The 22,831-nt window shown below is 39.2% G+C and overlaps 1 protein-coding gene across 2 annotated transcripts in view; it reads left to right on the forward strand.

Moving 5' to 3' along the window:
• Positions 1-4,031: 4,031 nt before the first annotated feature.
• LOC132378383 (cadherin-12-like) overlaps positions 4,032-22,831 on the forward strand; it is a 401,775-nt gene continuing 382,975 nt past the window's right edge. For both annotated transcript variants that reach the window (XM_059945256.1, XM_059945257.1), the window contains exon 1: positions 4,032-4,406. The gene's annotated coding sequence lies outside the window, so the exon portion shown is untranslated. The remainder of the gene's footprint in view (positions 4,407-22,831) is intronic.

Here is a 22,831-nt window from a genome sequence, read left to right on the forward strand (position 1 = left end):
CAAAATTGAAATTCTGGGTTTAAGTTTAAAATCCATGGGACAGAATTATCAGCCTAATTTAGTGTGATTTGATCTTGTAGAATACTATTCTATAAACCTTTGTAGTGTAAGTGTTTTGGTAGGAATCAACTCTAGGAGTCCAAGCAACAGCAGTGAAATTGGGGGGGTCAATATCACCAATGATATTTTCTGGGGATATTACATCTTTTCTTCTCTGGCCTAATGTCATCTGTAGTCCAACTTTCTCGGCTTTTGCTTTGTGGTCCACCCCCGTCATTGTCCCCTTTGGAGTTCCATTCTTCCTAGTTATTGGTAGTTATTCTACAAGCAATTTTGGATGTCCAGTGTTACTTCAACTGCACATTTTCCATGTTTACTTTCTGCAGTGCACATGAGTAAGTGCTCACCATATTCAATTGAAAGATATCTCCTTCATTGTTGTTTTGCTAATTATATTTTCGGCATTGAGTAGAAGATCCAGAGTTTCCTCCAGTAACATATTGTTAAATGGCACGCCATTCTTGGTCTAATTCATTTCAATTGCTTCCTCTCTTTATCTAGATGGTTCCACAAATGGAATTAATTTATGTAAACTTTAGTATTAACTATGTCTGAATCAGTCCCAAATCTCATATCAAACTCATAAGTAAGAACACTAATATTTATTTCCAAAATATTATTTGCTGTATTGTTACCTCAGTCCCATCACATTTGTGCATTTATATGTTGAATGTTTTTATGTCCACCATTACTCATTAATAGCCTGAAATTTAGAATGTGATGCAAATTTCTTCTTCTTCAAACACATTGTAACACATACAATCATCCACTTCTCTGCAATGAGTCTTAATCCACCACTTTGTAAGAAATGATGTAAAATCCTCAGATAGGAATGTACATAATACAACAGGAAATTAATAGACCACAGTGTACATTACTAGCACTGCCAGTGTTAGTTATCTAATGTATTTCATCTGATTTCATCGCATATCTATTGTGACATTCAGTGTCTGATGTCACAAACTTTGGAGAGAGCTCATGAAGGTTTTGGCTTGGAAAATAAAGGCAACAAATTAATAAATCTCAGACAAATATGGAGACTACTTTTGCCTCTGACCCCTCTGACCTCTCTTCCCCACCAACATTAGGACTCTGTATTGTATGGGTGTCATATCACATAATAATGGCAATGATGATGATTGTGTGGTGGCTTTAGAAGACAACTCCAAAGTCTCACTAAAGACTAACTATTCATTCTTATTTCATTTTCCTCTTATTCATTTTCTTGAGGATTTTGGTCATCTTTGGCAAGACTAGTACTGGCTGGCTTTCTCAAATTCTGCTCTAGGCGATGGCATGGAGCTGTCTTCTGAAACACCGATATTCCTTCTGAAGTAGACAAGCATATAGATAGGCATGGTGTTAATACAGGGAAATCTACCATGTGTGTAGATGGGTGTAAAAAATAATCATGATGGGTTTAGGGGGCCAATTTCCATGCAGTCAAATTCCATGAATCTCTGACTCCATGATTTACACCAAGAGTAGAATGATGATATATTTCCAGTTGGGTTGCTGTACAACGTAGAGGGGAATATTGACAGTTGATCACCAATCTTCCAGATGTTTCTGTCCTCATTGATATGATTTGAGGGCTTGAAAGATGCTACTGGATTAGTCTAGTTGAGTGAATGTAATGTAGATTATAGGTTGTGCACACTGCAGCCACTGTACACCAGTGGTGGAGTGAATGAATGTGTGGAGTATGAAGTGTCATTCAAGCAAGGTGCTTTTCCCAGCATAGCTTTAACCTTCCTAAATGTTGTTGTTGGATGTATCTGGGTAATTGGGTGGTATACCATAACAGACTCTACTCTGCAGTGTCTCTTGTAACCTTATGCAACTTCTTGTTTTTCTCCCTACTGAGATGCTGGACCTGGTTTTTATCTTTGAGATCCAAAACAAGATTAAAACATGTGCTTCAAACATGTTGTGTAAACATCAATAGATTGGTTAGGTTGAATGGCCTATTCATTTGTTATCTTCCATGTTATTTTTAAATCAAAAAATAATCATTGCAATTTTCTCTGCTGTTGGTTAAAATTAAACTCTCGATTACAAATCTAGATAAAATAAAATCATATTTTTATAGAGATTTTATCTTCAAAATGATTTAAAAGAAAACTAATTCAATATGACTTAAAATATAACCCAATTTTACATTCCTTAAATTAATTTCACTAAAATGTACCAATGGCAATATAAACAGCTGAAATGTTTAAAATTCGTGTGTCATTCTTCTTCTGCTATTTTAGTAGAGACATTAACTGATTTAAAATAAACAGATTAATGCCTGCGATGAAATCTTGGACTAAAGGATGTCACTCAAACACATTAATCTTTCATTCTTCAATATTATCAACACTTCATTGCAAGGGGTTGAAGTTCTCTCTTGTGGAAATATTAGACCGATATATAGGCTGTTATTCTTTATTGCCATATCATAATCCGAAGCGTTGTTTCATCTTACTGCAGACTTACTTATTTTATTTTCATCCATTTTAAAATAAAACTGTATGACATTCTTAAACAGCGTATCTACAATCAATATAGTCAATATATCATGTAAATACAGAAAGTACACTGTGATAGTTCAGAGTATATAAAATGTAGAGATTTCATTCTTCACTCTTTCCCTCAGGCAATACCTCATGCCTAGATTTAAGGTAATTGATGATAGGTTTTAGAGGATTAATTTTTATCAGTTTTTATCCACTAGCTAAGACAGAAATGGTAGTAGGAAATGTCAACATATTTAACAACATATACCTATAGATATGGTTAGGCATATGAAATGCATCATTTACAAGACTAGAGGTCAAGTGATGGGAAGTGTGAACAACCTACTGTGTTTTCCTGTTTTTTTTTGGTATGAACTTAAGTGATCTCATACTCTGCTGACAATTTCCATGAACCTATGATTCCAGAACTGTAGGGATTCCTGGCCATCTCTTTGAAAGGCCATGCTTAGTGCCCCCAAAATATGCTGTACTCTTCAATCACTGATCACAGAATGCATAGAGCAATTGGGAATCTGAAACCGAATTGAAGAGCTCAGATAATATCATATTTCATATGGTGAACTAAAGGAGCTGAAGCCAAAATCTATGACCATTACTGTTTCAGAGTCTTGACATACTCCCTCCCATCCAAGAGTACTAATAATATATCTCTATTCTGCTGTGGCAGGAAGTTATGAACAAGTCTCCTGCTGTCAGTCACTTCACTCAGCACATTAAAACCAAAAGTAACTCACCCCTCAGCACTACTGCTGATAAAATGAAAAACGAAAGCAGCAGAAGTATATTTTCATATAAATTTAAGCCAGTGCGGGTCTTTGATAAATAGGCAGCTGGTGACGGTGTCTGTAATGTTAACAGAGGGTGTGAAAGTTCCCGGTGATGTCATTCCAGCATGACTCCTGGAAAACGATGTCCAGAATGTGATAAGGTAAAACTGCTGGCAAACCCAAGTAGATATGTTGACAGCATATTTTGGTGAATAAATTGAGTTCAACATCTTTGAATTATCTTCCCTGAATAAATGTGACACCAGAATGGCTTATATGCTTTTCCAGCCTGAAAGTATGAGCACTTGCTTTTTGCGTCGTTATTACACTGCTGCAAGACAGGAGCAGCTTTTAATTTTCTCTTTTGTCCCTGCTATATTTTCCATTCTACTGGATTCCAATAAATTTTTAAGAGCGGCGACTGCATGCCTTAAGACTGTTTAAAGCTGCACTGGCGGCTTTATTAATACATAAATTCTCCTGTGTAGCTTTGAACCGGGAGGGAGGCAGGTTACCCGGACACAGCCAATGGCTCCAAAATCTCTCCGGTTGTATCACAGTGTATCGGTACGCGATGTTTTGAGACAAACCCTTTATGATTAGCGCTCACTTTAACTAAACGTCTTCACCGCCCCCTTCCCCCCACCCTCACCCCCGACATTTCCAAAGCTATCAGCCTGGAACAGACAGGATTCCCAAGTGACACAGCCTCTCCTCGGAAAGACCCACAATGACCAAAAAGCACTCGGCACGGGGGATATGCTTTTGATTTATTAATCAGGTCAGCGAACATCCCGCGGCTCAGGGGAACGGACAGGAGTGCGCCGGAGGAGTCACGGGCTTCTGAGTGCTAAATGTACATGCAAACAACTGAATGAAACATGGTGCACGCAATGTGCCCTGAGATCGCAAAGGGATCTGCTCCTCCGTTTCTTTCTACTCTGAGCTCAGCGAAGTTTCTATGAAGATCAGACCTGATATTGAAGGATTCCACTTGTACAAACAGTGCTGACCGCATTCGAGTGTGCAGCTCCGTCAACCCTGAGTTTCAATTAAGGTAAGTGTCTTTCATCTGGCTAGCTTGCGTTTCAGTGCAGAAGTAACGTTAGGCACCAATAAAGCGTGAGTTGACAGTTTGTTCCGTTGTATTTCACCCCTATGATTTTGGATTTGTTCCGCAGCGAATCACCATTATTTTGCCCTTGTGAATCTTATGCTGCGTAGAAGTAAAGGGGAGGTGATCATTTTCTAGCTGGTGTGGTATTCGATTTTCAGAAGAATAAAAACAGCATTTCGTCCGTTGACCAGACGAACAATTTATCCCCTTTTTAGCGAAGGAACCTGTATTCTGAGTACTCTTTGAGTGCCGCAGTTCATCCCCCCCCCCCCCCCCCCCCCGTGGCTGTTTCTTTTTGAATCTGGGTTGCCAATTAGAAAACTATCCAAGAATTATCAACACATGGCCATGTGTTTCAGTGAAGTAATTAAGATTAGGCAGTCTGATCTGTGCAAAGATTCTATACTGCATCACTGGTGCAAACCTCTGTAAGCTAACAGAATCAGAGTGTAGGATTGTGTTAGGGTTAATACTCGTGGTTCTCAACTTGCTCGTTTGCTCGGCTTTTCGGCATGACGTTTGGAAATCGGAACTCGGGGGAGAAAAAACTTCCTGCTCTTAATAACTTCACGCAAAAAAAAATGTAGTTCTGCTTTACTGATCTTTGATCAGGGAATCCATTCAGTCTGCCTCAGTTCAAACTTGCGATCACTGGAATTTTATTTCACCGTGGGGAATTAGTTTGGTCAGCTCTCTGAATGGGTGCAGGTACAGTGCAGGAAACGAATGCAGGAAAAGATAGTCATAATAAGCAAGGAACAATAGAGGAGAGTGCGAGTGTGAAAGGCTTAGCTCTAAATAAGATTAATGAGAGTTTATGATCATTGAGTCTAAGTGACCCCACTAATTTGCCTTTATCATGTTTTCTCTCAGCTTCCCAATCCCCATAAATGTTTCTTGTATTACCACTGATCTCCTGTGTTTACTAATGATGTGATTAAGGTAGACATGTGGGGGATGTGTAGAATCCCTTGAACGTGGGATATGCGGACTAATTTCAGTTACTCACCTTTCATCATAACTCTGATGAAAGGCTATTAACCTGAAATGGTTTCTGTCATGCAGATGCTGCCTGACTAGCTGAGCATTCCCAACACTCTCTATCTGTGTTGCTGATTTTCCAGCATCTGCAGTACTTTACTTAATCATGTTGTTTAAGGAAAAGGTGCAAAGCTTACTTATTTACAGTGTAGGAAGGTGGCTTGCAAGGGGTTAATCAGAAATCTGGACTCATTATGTCAAACAGCAAGCTAAAAGTCAATAATTTATCCTTTCTGTGTTCCTTCTAGTTACTGCTCTAAAAAGTAGTTGTTAAAATATGTTGGTGCTGTTGAAGTGAACAGGTGTCATAGGCCTCTCTCATCATTGGGTGCAATTGTAAAAGTGCCCAAAAAGCCCTCAGATCTCCCCCACTTTGGGCCTTGTCTTAACTGAATAGGATAATGGTGTAAGGGAAGAAAAAACAGCTGAAGTATATCCCAGATGCCTTTGGTACAAAGTAAGAATTATATTGGTCTTTTATGATTTTCTTTCATAAAGTGAATTTATATTATTAAATATTTAGGACACGATCTTAACAGAAGAACTGCTAATATCGAAATCCTGCTGTTAACAATTCAGTCTCAACAGGGTATCTCTTCCGACTTTTTCCTCTTTGCCAAGTATCTTTTATTATTTATAATATAGTAAACTCTCACGCTCACTCTGACCATGTTTGGGAGGCGGCCAAATATGGCCTCATGATAAAAGAAGTAAGTGATTTATCATTAAGTTCCCACCCTTTACAGTGCAGTCATAATTTGCCACTAAACCCAAAACATAGGTTTGGCCATATTGTCAAATGTATTCCATCCAATTAAAGTTGTGAACTTGACAGAAATGGATAGTACTCTGTTCCTAATGGGGGCTCAACTTTATACATATATATCTTTTAAAAGACAGTTTTGGAGATGACAGAGACAAGAAGATGATACTTTGCTATTTTCATTTTTATGGTCCCACATCTCAAGTTTCTTCAAAACATAATCATGATTCAGACACTGCTCTCATTTTTGTTTAGTCTTCTTACAGGGCAGTAAACTACTGACACCATAAAGTCAAACATCAAAACAGATCCATCTGTAATGTAAGATTGTCAATGCTTTGCTGTAAGCTGATAAGGATGACAAAGAAAATCTATAGGACTGCGAACTTAAACCCAATATTCAATGAAAGCACAATTTGAAATTTATAAAACAGAGAGCATTCATTCTAGGAAGGAAACCCTCTTAGATGATTATCTGGTTCAATCAATGGCTATCTGAAGAGTTCAGGAGCCAGAACCAATACTCAGCATCCACCCAGGAGCAAACTAGAAGAAACAAATTGAATTGTGAAATTTGTCTCACTTTTCTTCCCCCACTGCATTTATGCCGTGGTAATATTATGTATTTTAGCCTTGCTGTTTTTAAAATTCAATCTCTCTGAAGTCAATGGAACTGAATTACAGACATTTGGACTTCAAAACACATAAATTATTTCATTGTGAACAGAGAACATAAAATTTAGGAACAATTTCTACCTCACATGTGAATTCTGGAAATCAGAAAGGAGCTCATAAAATATTGAGAATCCATTGCAAGCCATCTGCATCTGTGCAGAGAGAAAAGTCAATGTCAGGTGTTATAATCAATGTTAATGTGTTCTAGCAGCAATAGGTAATACCTCAGTAAGTGGTTACTTTACCAGAAGAAAACTGAATTAGTGGATTGAGGACCTAGATTGAATGTCCAAAAGGCATTTGATAATGTTTCTCTAATAAGTTTTCTAAAGAAGTATGAACCTTACAACAGTGAGGATTGATTTTCCAGATGAATTGAAGTTTACTTTTAACAACCAAAAACTAATGATTAATACAGGATTCTCTAGTTTACATTTGGGTATAAAGTAAAGCATACAGGAGTTTGTCTGGGAGCTCTGGTGTTTATTTTGTTAGGAAATGATAACAAGCAAACATTCTTTACATGCACAATTTAGTTATAGCACAGTTAAGTGAAGCTTTGAAAGCAAGTGGAATCACAGGGTTATGATTTATTGACTAAGGGATAACAAATGCATTTTAAACAACTTTGATGCAATATGATGCTTATTGAAAGAGAAACCACAAAATTATAAGAAAGTTTCTGTTATCAAAGTTGGGATGTCCAAGTGAAAGGGTAGGGAGAGGGTGAAATTGGGTGGAATTATCCTTGGTCTCTGGCATAATAATGTAAAACAGTTTTGGAAGATATTTACCTTCAGGCGTCCAGTTCCATTGAAGTCAATGATACCTTGTGTTGAGATAAGTTTAATCAGCAGATAATTCCTTTACACCTGAAACTAAAAGGCTCACCCAGTTGTGGGAACTGTGAATGTTGATCCATCACAGCACATGTTTGTATGCTGCCAACTAGATTAATCATGTACAAGAATGGAGAGCAAGGAAATTTGAGTGTAAATTAAAATAAATTGCTTGAACTTGTAGAAGATTTTTAGAGAAATTAATTTTTGGAATATTGTGTGTAGTTTCAGGAAGTTTAATGTGTAAAGGGATATGGACATACAGGGAAACCTCATTGCTAAATAAACAGAGTAAACTTTGTTATAGGGTATTCAGAAAAATCCACGGAGCCATAGCTGTTTGACAGGGATTAAAGTGAGCAGAAAAATCACCTTTCTGAGTGATAGTGGAGGATTGCTTCTCTGAGTGGAGGCCTGTGACGAGTGGTGAGCCACAGGGATCAGTGCTGGGTCCATTGTTATTTGTCATCTACATCAGTGATCTGGATGATAATGTGGTAAATTGGATCAGCAAATTTACTGATGATACAAAGATTGGAGGTATAGTGGACAGTGAGGAAGGTTTTCAAAGCTTGCAGAGGGATTTGTCCAGCTGAAAAAATGGGCTGACAAATGGCAGATGGAGCTTAATGCAGACAAGTGTGAGGTATTGCACTTTGGATGGACAAACCAAGGTACAGCATACAAGGTAAATGGTAGGACACTGAGTAGTGCAGTAGAACAGAGGGATCTGGGAGTACAGATACATAATTCCCTGGAAGTGGCATCATAGGTAGATAGGGTCATAAAGAGAGCTTTTGGCACATTAGCCCTTATAAATCAAAGTATTGAGTATAAGAATTGGAATGTTATGGTGAGGTTGTATAAGACATTGGTGAGGCCGAATTTGGAGTATTGTGTGCAGTTTTGGTCACCGAATTGCAGGAAGGATATTAATAAGGTTGAAAGAGTGCAGAGAAGGTTTACAAGGATGTTGCCGGGACTTGAGAAACTGAGTTACAAAGAAAGGGTGAACATTTTAGGACTTTATTCCCTGGAGCTTAGAAGAATGAGGGGAGATTTGATAGAGGTATATAAAATTATGATGGGTATAGATAGAATGAATACAAGCAGGCTTTTTCCACTGAGGCTAGGGGAGAAAAAAAAACAGAGGATGTGGGTTAAAGTTGAAATGGGAAAAAGTTTAAAGGGAACATTAGGGGAGTTTCTTCACACAGAGTGTAGTAGGAGTGTGGAATAAGCTGCCAGATGAAGTGGTAAATGCAGTCTCACTTTTAACATTTAAGAAAAACTTGGACAGGTACATGGATGTGTGTAGAGGGATATGGTCTAGGTGCAGGTCATTGGGACTAGGCAGAAAAATGGTTCAGCACAGCCAAGAAGGGCCAAAAGTCCTGTTTCTGTTCTGTAATGTTCTATGGTTCTATGATCCTTAAGAATTAAAGAGCTGTTGATATAACAGCGATGCTTAACAATGACAGCAATCCAGAGAATTCTAAACTGAAGTTCTTTTATTTTCATAATACACAATATGCATATTTTTTTCTCTGATAGATCTGTCGTTCATGCAAAAATGAACCAATAGCATGCAGATAAAAGGTTCCTATTAGAGGACCATAATCCTTAACTTCCACTAGGCCAACTGCTGGAAGGCACGAACTCCAAGAATCATGCCTTGATAATGTACAACTGAAAGGGCAGAGGAGGCAGAGACAGGAAAGGGGAGAAGTCAAATGGATAAGAGAGAGAAGAGTGAATTGCAGGAGTGGGATAGGGGTTGAGGCTAAAGGCTTTTACCAACTAACAACTTGAGCAGCATCATGGGAAATTTTTTACTCTAATAACCCTAAAAAATTGTGAGTACTGAAATTAAGTATTTTTATTAATGTAACATTAATAAATTGTGTTTAAAATATACAGTATTGTCTACAATTCTGTCTTCCTTGTTTTAATTTAAATATTTGTCAATATTTATCTTTCTTTTCAAAGGAGTAAATAATTATTACATCACAGAATGAGGCCACCTGTCCCATCTTAATGCGGCAACTCCAAAGCCCTGACAATATATTTTTAATTGTTGTTGTTAATTTGTAGATGCAGTAGTTCTTGAACCCATTTATTTTTGTTTGTGAATGGTATTTTTTCCCTATAGTCTTACTGAAGCAAATTGTGTTGAAACACTATCCAAAGTTTGACCCCATTTAACTTCTAATTGATCTGATAAACGATTATCCCAGACAACATGTAGAGCAAGTACTAGGGTAAAGTCCTGGTACAAACAAGCAAAATGATGTAAACCACAATAGGCTGCACTGTGCCGAGCTAATAGATCTACCAACTTGCATCTTCAGTGAGCCAGGTTCAATCCTGATCACGGGTGCTGTCTGAGAGAATCTTGCACATTCTCTTCATAACTGCATGTGATCCCGCAGGAACGATTGAATAGGTTAGGAGTTTATTCCTTGGAACATAGAAGATTGAGAGGAGATTTGATAGAGGTATACAAAATCATGAGGAGTATAGATAGGGAAAATGCAAGCAGACTTTTTCCACAGAGATTAGGTTGGACGAGAACTAGACATCATGGGTTAAGGGTGAAAGGTGACAAGTTTAAGCACAGGAAGGGAAACTTCTTCACTTACAGGATCTTTAGAGTATAGAACAAACTGCCAGCACAGATGCTGCGTGCCAACTCAGTTTCAATGTTTAATTGAAGATTGATAGGTACACTGTTGGTAGAGATCTGGAGGGCTATGGTCCTGTTGCAGGTTGATGGGAGTAGTCAGTTTAAATGGTTCCACACGTGCTAGATAGGCCAAAGGTCCTGTTTCTGTACTGTACTTTTCTATGATTCTATGACTCTAGGTGCTCCAGTTTCCTTCAACATATAAAACATGTGGATTGGTAGGGTAATTGACCAAGGTTAACTGTGGCAGTGTGTGCACGGAGATAAAATATGTGGCAAATTGATGCGAATGTAAGGACCAACACACGCACAATGCTGGAGGAACTCAGCAGGCCAGGCAGCATCTATGGAAAAGAATACAGTCAACGTTTTGGGCTGAGATCTTTCGTTTGACTTCATCCGACCAAGGGTCTCGGCCCAAAACGTCGACTGTGCCCTTTTCCATAGATGCTGCCTGGCCTGCTGATTTTCTCCAGCATTTTGTGGGTGTTGCTTGGATTTCCAGCATCTACAGATTTTCACTTGTTTGGGAATGTGAAGAGAATAGCTTGCAAAGAAATCTTAGAGGGAAGGGGATTGCTGTGTGGGTTAGGATAAATTTGATGGGCCAAATGGTCTCCTTCCATGTCATTCCAGAAGTGAAATATGGAAAATAAAATGCAAATATTTTAATCTTGAAAATTATTTAATTACCTCCAGGATGTCCCAAATTAAATTACACTCAGTGGCCACTTTATAGGTACACCCAACTCCTGCTCGCTAATGCAAATAACTAATCAGACAAATATGCAGTAGCAACTCAATGCATAAATCCATGCAGGCATGGTCAAGAGGTTCAGTTGTTGTTCAAACTATGCATCAGAATAGGAAAGTAATATGATCTACATGACTTTGACTGTGGAATGATTGTTGGTGCCATATGGGGTGGTTTGAGTATCTCAAAAACTGCTGATCTTCTGGGATTTTCATGCACAACAATCTCTAGAGTTTGCAGAGAATAGTGCATCCAGTGATTGATAGTTCTGTGATCAAAAATGCCTTGTTAATGAGAGAGGCCAGAGGTGAATAGCCAGACTAGCTCAATCGCAGTCTAGCCCAGTGCATCTGTAGATTTGAACTTCCCACTATTCAGGACATTTGCAGACACGGGTGCATAAAAAAAGGGCTTGAAGGATCTTTGGGGACCTGAGTCACCCCAACCACAAGCGGTTACAGCTGCTACCATTTGGAAAACAGTACCGCAGCTTTAAAGCCAGGACCAACAGATTCTGGGATAGCTTTTTCCACCAAACCATCAGACTGATTAATTCACGCTAACACAATTGTATTTCTATGTTATATTGACTGTCCTGTTGTACATACTATTTTTTACAAATTACTATAAATTGTACATTGCACATTCAGATGGAGATACAGCATAAAATATTTTTACTCCTCGTATGTAAAGGATGTAAGAAATAAAGTCAATTCAATTCACAGTTGACTGGAAAATGCCAGTAACTCAAATAACCATGTGTTTCAATGCTGGTGAGCAGGAAAACATGTCTGAATGCCCACCATGTCGAACCTTGAAGTGGATGGGCTACATCAGCAGAAGACCATGAAGTCTGCATCAGCAGAAGACTCAGTGGCCACTTTATTAGGTGCAGGAGCTGAGGATTGAGTGTGCATCCAGAGAAGTCCCAATATCAAGCACTCAGTAAGACCAGTCACTTTCAACTTTAAAGCATCTGCTGACTTCTTCCAGCAGTTTTTATTTTACTGAAGATTCCAGCTTTGCAGGCTGTTGTGTCTTTCTTTAAGTATACTACTGTTTTTTTTCTCAAACTGGCGATTCCAGTTATGTGCTCTTGTTTTTGCAGCTGAAGTCACAGTTTTCAGGCAAATGACTGTGTGGCTGGGCACAGCTCAAACACCATTGATAAATTTGCCGATGACACAACTGTTGTTGGCAGAACCTCAGATGGTGCCGAGGAGGCGTACAGGAGTGAGATTGAACTTCTGAGTGGTGTTGCAATAACAATCTTGCACTCAACATCAGTAAGACCAAAGAATTGATTGTGGACTTCAGGAAAAAGGAAGTCAAGAAAACACACACCAGCTTTCATTGAGGGATTAGCTGCTGAAAGGGTGAACAGCTTCAAGTTCTTGGGCATCATTAGCTCAGAGGGTATATCCTGGGCATAAAATGTTGAGGCAATTACAAGGAAAGCTCACCAGCAGCTATACTCTGATTTTGAGGAGATTTTGTATGTCACCAAAGACTCTGTCAAATTTCTGAAAATGTACAATTGAAAGCATTCTGAGTAGATGCATCATCAATGCTAGTGCAGAGGCTCCAATGAACAGGATCAAAAAAGGCTGCAGAGAGTTGTAGACCCAGCCATCTCCATCTTGGGTACTAACCTCACTCTTAACAAGGACATCTTCAAAAGGCATCTATCAATGGGGTCCCACACCAACTTGGACATGCCTTTCCTCATTACTGCCACCAGGAAGGAAGTACAGCAGCCTGATGATGCACACTCAGTGTTTCAGGAGCAGCTTCTTCCCCTCTGCCATCAGATTTCTGAATGGTTCAAAGTTCAAAGTAGAATTTATTATTAGAGTACATTCATGTCACCACATATAACCCTGAGGTTCTTTTTCTGTGGACAGACTTCGCAAATTTATAGAACAGTAACTGTAAACAGGATCAATGGACAACAAACTGTGCAAATGCTGATATAAATGAATAGCAATAGTAATGAGCATAAAATAACACGAGAAAAGGGTCCATAAATGAGTGTAGTTTTCCCCTTTTATTCAAAAGCCTGATGATTGAGGGGTAGTAACTGTTCTTGAAACTTCTGGTATGAGTCCTGAGGCACTTGTACCTTCTACCTGATGGCAGCAGTGAGAAAGGAGCACGGCCTGGGTGATGAGCATTTTTGATGATGGATCCTGCTTTCCCATGGCAACATTTCATTTAGATGTGCTCAATAATTGAGAGGGTTTTGCCCGTGATACACTGGGTCGAATCCACTACCTTTTGTGGCATTTTGCACTCAAAGGCATTGCTGTTCTATATTAGGGCCATAGTGCAACAAGTCTGCACAGTTTCCACCACTTATCTATGGAAATTTGTGAAGGGTTTTGATGACATGCCGAATCTTTGTATACTCCTGAGGAAGTAGAGATGCTGCTTTACTTTCTTTATAATTATATTTATATGATGTGTCCAGGAGGACAGATCCTCTGAGAGAGTGACGTACAGGAACTTCAAGTTCCATGAACCCATTTTGCTCTTTTGTTACACTATTTTTTAGATGTACCTTGTTGTAGTGTATAGTATTTTTAATATATTGCATTATACTGCAGGCACAAAGCAGCAAGTTTCACCACCTATGTCAGTGATACTAAACCTGACTCTGATTCTGAAATCAGGGGTTCATATTTGAATTACTACCTTTGTATCCCTGTCCTATTTTGTACCTCATCAGATGAAAGATGCCAGTGTTCTGAAATGACATTATAGTTTATCCTCTTGCTCTTCCCCTGTGTGGATAATAACTGCCATACTATCTTGTGCTAATTTTTTTGAGCAGGGAGGAAAAGGTTGTTGGGGTCCAATTTAAAGGGCTACTCTTCCATGCAGAAACATATTGTGCACAATAGACTTGTATCTGGAAACGAGCTGGAACAGTGTGTCTCCTGTGAGTCAGTTTAGAGCACAGAGTCACAGTTATAGCCTATTCCAGAGATCTGAAAGGGAAAAAATACAGATAGATACTGTAGTGCATAATAGCTCGGGGGGTGGGGGTGGGGGCGGTATAGCAATTATTAAAGGCAGTGTCTTGTGGAAGAGATATTAAACATCTTTGGTACATATGAAAAATTCTATTGAACTATTTTGAAGGACAGGAGAACTTTCCATAATGCCAAAAGGAATATTTGTATTGAAGCCAGTATCACGGGAACAGATAAACCTGAAATTATCACATTACTATTTGTGAACTTGCTGTTTATTATCTGGTTATCACATTTCTGACATTAAAATAAGACTCAGTTCTAAAGTACATCAATAAGAATAAAATGCTTTGAAAGGTCCTGATGTCATGAAGGAAATTAAATAAACTTAAATATTCTTTTCCCTTTTAAACGGACAGTAGAACCCCTGGTTAACAGTATTACCCTTTTACCTACAAATATATGAAACTTAAGGCTTACTAGAATTTACAGAATTTGCTTGGGATAAACATGAGGTTGCTGGACATTCAACATACTCGAAACTTCACCCTCACTGGTGTCCTTCTGCACTACTTCTCTCCATCTTGTGACCCCCTAGGGTCACTAACTTTTTGCTGTCCCATCGGATCAATTGCACTGTAGGCCTCTGCTCTGCAGGCCTTCTACAAAGCAGGATGGTGACTTGGCCTCAGAGGTTAGTCAGGCCTCAGAATATTTTTGAAAGGTATAAGTGGATTGAAATAATTAAACAACAATAGTTAAAGTGCACTGAGCTGTTTTTGAATGGATTCAAAATACCCAAATATGAAGTGAAATTTTTAAAAAAAGCAAAAATCTTAGCCTGAGCAGGAGTTCATGGCTGGGGAGTGTGGTTTCTGACCAAACAGTAGCCCAATTAAGACTGAAAAGGGGGAAGTTTTCTTAGTCACAGGGTGGCAAACATTTGAAATCTTCTGCACTGGAAGGTGACGGAGAGTTAGTTAATGTGTTCGTTTGAAACAGAGCTGCATAGATTTCATGATTTGAAGGAAATGAGGGGTTGTGAGGATAGTAGAACACAGTCTCTATCAGATTCAGAATCAAATATATTGTCACTGACATAAATCATGATATGTCTTATTTTATAGCATCAGTACAGTGCAAACATAACAAATTACTATAAGTCACAATAAAAAAGAAAAATTAATGACATAGAAGTACGAACTCATCCACAATCTTAATGAATGTTCAAACAGACTAAAAGGGCTAACTGGCCTACTCCAGCTCCTAATATTACGTTCTTACACTATTATCTTCCATCCATCGATAGTAATTGTAAGCCAGTCAAAGGCAAGGAGCTAGTTGTAAAGAATACCTGACACCCCTCAGATCAGTATGGCTTGGAATTGCCACTGTCCTCACTAGTGACTTTAGCAGTGGGTCAGGATTTCAGGAGCACTGCCAACTAATCTGCAGCATGTCTGTCTTCTGTACTGCAGTGTACAGATGTGGCAGTCAAATACACATTCAACAGTGGAGGGAGGACAAAAGGAATTCCCTACAAAAGCATCACCCAGATCAGATCTTGATCCAGCCCATTAAGTATTACATAAACCAGATTAAAAACAAATTTATTACATGTGAGAGGGAATTACAACTGATGATTCGTATCTGCTGATTAATGTACTATGTATTCCTTTAACGTAACCTACTCATGGTCATGAACTTAAAAGCTCCATGTATGGCTTATATCATTTCATCCAATTTGGTCTTTCTCCCTCTTAAAGCTGTGCCCAACCTGCTCAGTCCACAATAAGAAAAGAAAAAAGGCACAGTTAATTCTTCTGGGTAGTGAGATAAATGCTCAAACCCAGTTTTAGATCTTCTAATACTTAGAAATCATTCAGCTGTCATGCCTGTGTTTTACAATCTTATCAGCATTGTCTGACTGAACTAAAGCCTTGTTAACCTGCTGCTTAGAGCGCACCACCCAAGGAAAAGTGCCTTTACAGCCTGTTTGGAAATTTGGAAATATGCCAATAGTGCCAGATGGCAGCTGAGGGGATCTTACACTGCCACAGGTATCACATTTCAAATGAGAAGTTTCATACGCTTTCTTGTGTGGACATAAAGATCTCATAGCAATATTCCGTAGAAGAATATGAGCTCCCCCCCCCCCCCCCCGTGCCTGACCCATTTGCTTTGCTTAATCAACATCGCTAATATAGATGATATTATTATCACATTACTGTATGTTGGAGCTTTCTATGTGCAAATTCACTGTCATGATTCTTATGTTGTCACAGTGACTAGGTCTCATTGATTGTCAGGTATTTGGTGATATTCAGAAAAATGTGATTGGAATAGAGATCTTGTTTATTTTAACCTTTGTTTCATTTCATAGATTCTCTCTGTTGTTTCCTCAGTGCCTGTACAAGGAAACTTACCTTTATACAGCATTTTGATTTATACCTCGGTCCTTTGCAAGAAAAATATCAACACAATATCTAATGTGTCCCAGGTTCCTTCCTCTCAACCCATGGTTCTTTCATTTCTGTTTTTTTCAATACTTTTGGTAAAACAACTTACAGATGGACAGCATCATCTCCAGTGTTACAATTGCTACTGTTCCAATCACCTTATTGACCAATAGTTGTATCTGAATGAAATAACGGCATTTGTTCATTGGGAAATCACATTAAATACATAATAATTTACTGACAGCATTATATCAGCTGATGATTTTGAAATGAAAACATCATGAATTTACTCAAGAAACAGTATTTTAGAAGCTGAAAGAACAAAAACTGTAGCTACTTCTCTCAATATACAACAAGCAATTTCTCTAGGAAAGTGTATTGAATAGTCCCATTAAAGGGTGGTGAGTCTGTGGAACTCATTGCTACAGGTGTCTTTCTAGGCCAAGTCATTGGCTATATTTAAAGCAGAGATGCTTAATTAGTAAGGTTGTCAAAGCTTATGGGGAGAAGGCAAGGGAATGAGGTTGAGAGGAAAAATAAATTTGCCATGATCAAATGACAGAGCAGACCTGAAGGGCCAAATGGCCTAATTCTGCGTCCTTGTCTTATGGTCTTATAAAATTTTGTCCATAGAATCAAATGAGATATTTAATAAGTCATGGTCTGCATGCAAAATTGATGAGGAAATGCACAACCATCCTACTCTGGCTTGTAATTGCATCAATACAGGCAGCCAGTGAATCTTACAGTTGGCTACAGTGTTTTCTCTTTTTAAATGGCTGCCAAAAACTGGCTTGATAATGTGGAGGCACTTGAGTTGCCCAAGGATCGATATCCCTCTCTTAATCTTGCTGGTTGATCTTGGAAGCTGTTGTGTTACAGTCACCCTCACCTACCATGTTACTACATCCACCATTCGTTGGGATTCCATTCACCAGGATAAGGTTCTATGCTATGACTTTAATTGAAGCCTTTGGTAGCATGGAAATCGATAGAATATATCTTGTTAACCCCTGTTGTTGACAGAGCAGATGGTACTACCTACTTCACTAAAGTCACTATTTCTAATATTTCCTATGTTCATACGTTCATATATATATTTCATATGTTCATATGTTCCTATGTTTATTTATTTATTTGTTGAGCTATAGCAGGGCATAGGCCTTTCTGGCTCTTCGAACTGCACCACCCAGCAACACAGTCCTAATCACGGGAAAATTTGCAAACTGATGCACCATCAATAACTCTTGGAGATGGGAGGCAAACGATAGGCTTTTATTAGCTGCAAAAGTGACCACAACATCTTGGAGACTGAGGGAGGAGCAGTGCTTCCAATCGCCTTTATACAGGGGTCTGTGGGAGAAGCCCCAGGAGCAGTCAGCAGAGGGGCGTGTCCAGACAGGTATACACATAGTTTACCATACAAACACTAATTAACCTACCAACTGGTATGTGTTTGGACTGTGGGAAGAAACCGGAGCATCTGGAAGAAATCCACAGAGCAATGGATTTTACAGTAATTTATGCATCTACAATTCATTCCTTTGGCAATTTCAAGGAATAATTTTGCTTTACCTACTTATACCTCCTAGAAATAGACATTTTAGCCCTTTATTTCTCCTGTCGCCCCATCCCACATGTTAAGCTATCATTATGTTTTTGTATTTCAGTTTCCCAAACAGATCTCCCCCTTTCTTTTCTCCTTTTCAACCGCATTTTTGTCAGCATGAAACTTGTCTCCAGTCAGTGCAAGTTGGGATGCAAGGTCAGTGGCCTGAGCTGTTGAGACCACCTCCATAGGTGCTGCCCTATCAGATGAGCACTTCACTTTTGTGATTTCATTTCAGCCATTTGGAACCCTCAGCATTTAGATGTCTTACAAAGGAGGTCAGCTAGAACTGGCCTGACCAAATATTCTGCTAGGGTCACGGTACTTGAACTTGTTACCACAGGTCGCTGTGGAGGCCAAGATTTTGGGGCAGAGGTTGATAGGTTCTTGATTAGTCAGGGCTTGAAGGGATATGGGGGGAAAGCAGCAGACTAGAGCTGAGATGGACTTTAGATCAGCCATGATGAAATGGCAGAGCAGACTTGATGGGCCAAATGGCCTAATTCTGCTCCTATATTTTATGGTTGTATAACTCTGACTCCATTTAACTCTGCTTAATCAGAGCTACACAATGGGAGGGATTGATAATGCTGGCATTAGATGATTTCTGGCAATCTGCATTTACAATGTTGAAGGGAACTGCATTGTTGTCAGCCAGCAGACAGAATATATTGATGGGTGAGCAGGTGGTTGTAACTTTGCCAAGGATACAATGACACACACAAACAAGAGCACTGCCTGCCACAAAACAAGTCAACCAGTATGGATGGAGATTCCTGATTTCTGACACGCATTCAAAATGTCAGCCAGGAATTGCGGTGCATCTGGGCACAAAGCAATCAAAGCTATTAGAGGCAAATGGCTCCAATTCAATTTAGTCAGTTTGATTTTCCACGTCTTGTACATGGGAAAAAAAAATCAATGTTCCTAAGGTGTGTGGTTGAAGGAAAAAGCAGTAAAGAATTGTGATGTCAAATTCCTGTCTTTAACATGTGTTGTTCTTTGCCCACGGTTAGGCTGTGCTTGCAGTAAATTCAAGTTGAATGTGGATTACAAAATGGTGGAGTGTAGTTTTCCAGCCTTCTGGCTCAAATCTCCCCAACATCTCTTTGAGAAACTTACCACAGAATTCCTCCAGCACCTCTGCCGACAGAGGACTAGAAACAATCATAGATCAGAGAAAATAAAACTCATACAGGAACTTCTTTGACATGCATTCCACACCTTGTTTCCATTGCTACCTTTATCAGCAGGTGTCCAACATATGAAGGAATTCAAAGTATGCCTGTATCACTTGACAGCCCAAGGCTTTCCTGACCAAAGTGTTGGCCTGTAGTTAGGTTTGGTAAACTATGTTGATTGAGCTCCAGCAAGTAAAACTGATACAAGTAGGAGATGTATTTGCCTATTTGCCGCTGTCCATCAGCCTAGTGCCAGTTGCGAGCTCAGAGAAAGAAAATGCAAATTGATGTTAGCGATCCTGGAGACTCAGAGGCAACATCGGCCTGGTTTTATTCAGCACCAGCATTCTAAGGGGCTTCACAGAAGTGTCAGGAGAGAAAATCCATTCAAAGCCAAGGGAGAGATCTTCACTGAGCAAACAAATAATGGGACAATAAGATATATTTTAAGAGGCTTTGAAGGAGGAGAGTTATGTTAAAAAAAAGGGATAATACCAGGAGAGGCCCTACAATGGTTGTATCACCGAGAGCGTCAATGTTCTGTAGACCTGAAATTCTGAATTGGAGAATCCAGAGCATTCTACAATAGGAAGAATCAATGTCATGAAAGGTGATAAAGGTAAGGGAATTTTAAACATAAGAGATTCTGCTTATGCTGGAAATCCAAATTAACACACACAAAATGCTGGAGGACCTCAGCATCTATTGAGGGGATTAAATGGTCAATATTCTGGGCGAGACATTTCATCAGGACTGGAAAGCAAGGGGGAGTAATCCAGAATTGTAAAGTTGAAATACTGTGAAACAGGAAACCAGTATCTATCAGTATATTCCAATGCTGGCTTAGATATTCAATGCATAATATATTTAGCTTTGTGCTAAACTATGGGACTCTCTTTGTGGACTTCAGTTCAGAATGCTATTTGCTTACAGTTATTGTTTGTATGATGTGTCCTTTTTCTCTGCATATCGGGTGTTTGACTGTTTTTTAAATGTTTTTTAAACTTTTTTTATAATAAGTATTTTAATGATCCCCAGTGGGAAATTATTTCATTACAGCAGCAACATTTAAAAACACACAATTAGTAATAATAATAAAGAATAATAATTATAATAATAATATTAACTAATAATAAAGTACAGAATAATAATATACACAGTATTTTACCACTGTGCACTAATAATATATGAAATAGTAAAACAGAGACCAACATACTATGATGTGTACAATGCACCAGTGTCTTTTCCTGACTCAGACTCAGATTGCAAAGGTGCTACAAAATGTCAGACAGCTGGCTCACACAGGCCTTCAGTACCCTGGGGGCTGATACTACCCGGTCCAACAGCCTTGTCTTGATGTAGTCTCTCCATCTGTCTCTTAACCTGACCTGCGGTCACAGTCAGGTGGGGGAGGGCGGTCATCCCCATGGAGGCAGGAGACTCCAAAGTTGGGGGGGGGGGGGGGGGGGGGGTTGGAACACAACCACTCACCAGAGGGGAGGGAGGGGTGGAGGGAGAAGTCTTCGGGAGCAAGGAGGGTGTGTGGTTTGGACATGTGTGGGAGGAGTCAGCAGGAGTTCCTGTGCTGAACCTGTAGAAAAGCAAGTTCAATTTGCTGGCCCTATCAAGGCAGCCCTCGATCTTCTGACCATAAAGCTTGAAGCAAGTGAAAGAGTAATATCGCACGCTACTTTTGCATTAACATTTTGCATTACGGTTGAATGTAAACAATAACTAAACCAGCTGTTGAAAATTCCTGAGGCAAATAATATTGTTGTATCCCAAAGGCTAATTGCTCAATGTCCAGGCTACATAAACATTCCTTTACAGTAACATGTCAGGGATTACACCACCCTTCATTCAAGAACATCGCAATCCCTTCTCCCTTCTTCCTACTGCTCAGTGTTATGCCTCTGTCCGCTCAGATCGTCTTGAAGCCGGGTATGGTAGCACAATGGTCAGGAAAATACAAGTGTTTCCAGATTTCAGTTCAGCACAAAACACTGAACTCTTGGTATTCCCTCTAGGTCTTAATCAGTGCACCAAGCTTGTCTGTCTCATTTCCCAAGGACCTCACATTTCCTATGATGTTCGTGCGGATAGAAGGTTTATATTTCCGTCTCTTAGCCCTAACCTTTGCTGCAGCCCTGCAGTTTCTGTGTCACCTTCTCAGCTCCCACGGAATCTTGGGTCACTCTCTGGGCAGTAGCATCTGTTTGCATAGCTCAATCCGCTGCTTGCTGAAATAAACACAGCCTTGGCTCAACCATCGCTCCAAACACAAGGAAGCTATCACAAATGGTCTAGGCACACAATAATCCATAATGACAATAAGAAAACATAAATATAACATAAAATTATATTAAAAATGGTAAAAACACTGGAGCTACTGCAACAAGCTGCCACTAGAATGGTGCCATCTTGGTTTCTACGGACATGAGGTATATTTTTTTCTCTTTGCTCATTGGATGCTTGACAGTCTTTTTTTTAATTTATGGGTTCCTTTGGGCTTCTTTCAAGTTCAAGTTCAAGTTGCTTGTTATTGTCGTTTTGACCACAACTGCTATAACTACACAGAAAAAAAACAAGACAAAGGTTCTCAGGACCATGGTGCTATATGAACAATACAAAAACTACACTGAACTATGTAAATGAACAGAAAAACTACACTAGACTACAGACTTACCTGGGACTGCATAAAGTACACAGAACAGTGGAGGCATTACAATAAATAATAAACAAGATAATAGGCACAGCAGAGGGCAGTAGGTTGATAGTCTGATGTCTTGGGGGAAAATCTGTTACATAAATAACCAGCTGAATGGCAGCGTCTAGGATTCTGTCCCGTTTCGGTACTCCCGCCGAGTATTTTGTTGCCACAGATGTAGTCAATTTAATGTCCATTTGAGAACAGAATGGACGGGAGAGCCGGCCGGCTGGGGCTTGCTTTTTTCCTGGCACGGACTCTCGCCCACTCGCCTCGCTTCCACTTCATTAGGAGACAAATCTCAAGGTTGTATAATGCATACATACTTTGATAATAAATGTACTTTGAACTTTAAATAATGCAAAGATGAGTGAGCAAGTTTTGATGCAGAATACAAAGTTGGCAGGCTAGTTAGATTGTGTTCTATAGTTCACATCTGATGCTGATGGGAAGCCAGCTATTGGAATTCATGAGAATGAAGTTGACGAAGAAATAGTTAATGGTTTAGTCAGAGGTGAACTGATGCAGGCCAAACTGCAACAGTAGAAACAAGCAGTGATGGAACCATAAGCATTGATTGGCTAACTATTTCACCAATCATATCAATAATCCTTAGCATGAAAAAAAATAGATGAAAATGAATCAAAAAACAGGAAAATGAAACATAATACATTTT

The sequence above is a fragment of the Hypanus sabinus genome, chromosome 20 (assembly GCF_030144855.1).
Source record: "Hypanus sabinus isolate sHypSab1 chromosome 20, sHypSab1.hap1, whole genome shotgun sequence".
Classification (NCBI taxonomy): domain Eukaryota; kingdom Metazoa; phylum Chordata; class Chondrichthyes; order Myliobatiformes; family Dasyatidae; genus Hypanus; species Hypanus sabinus.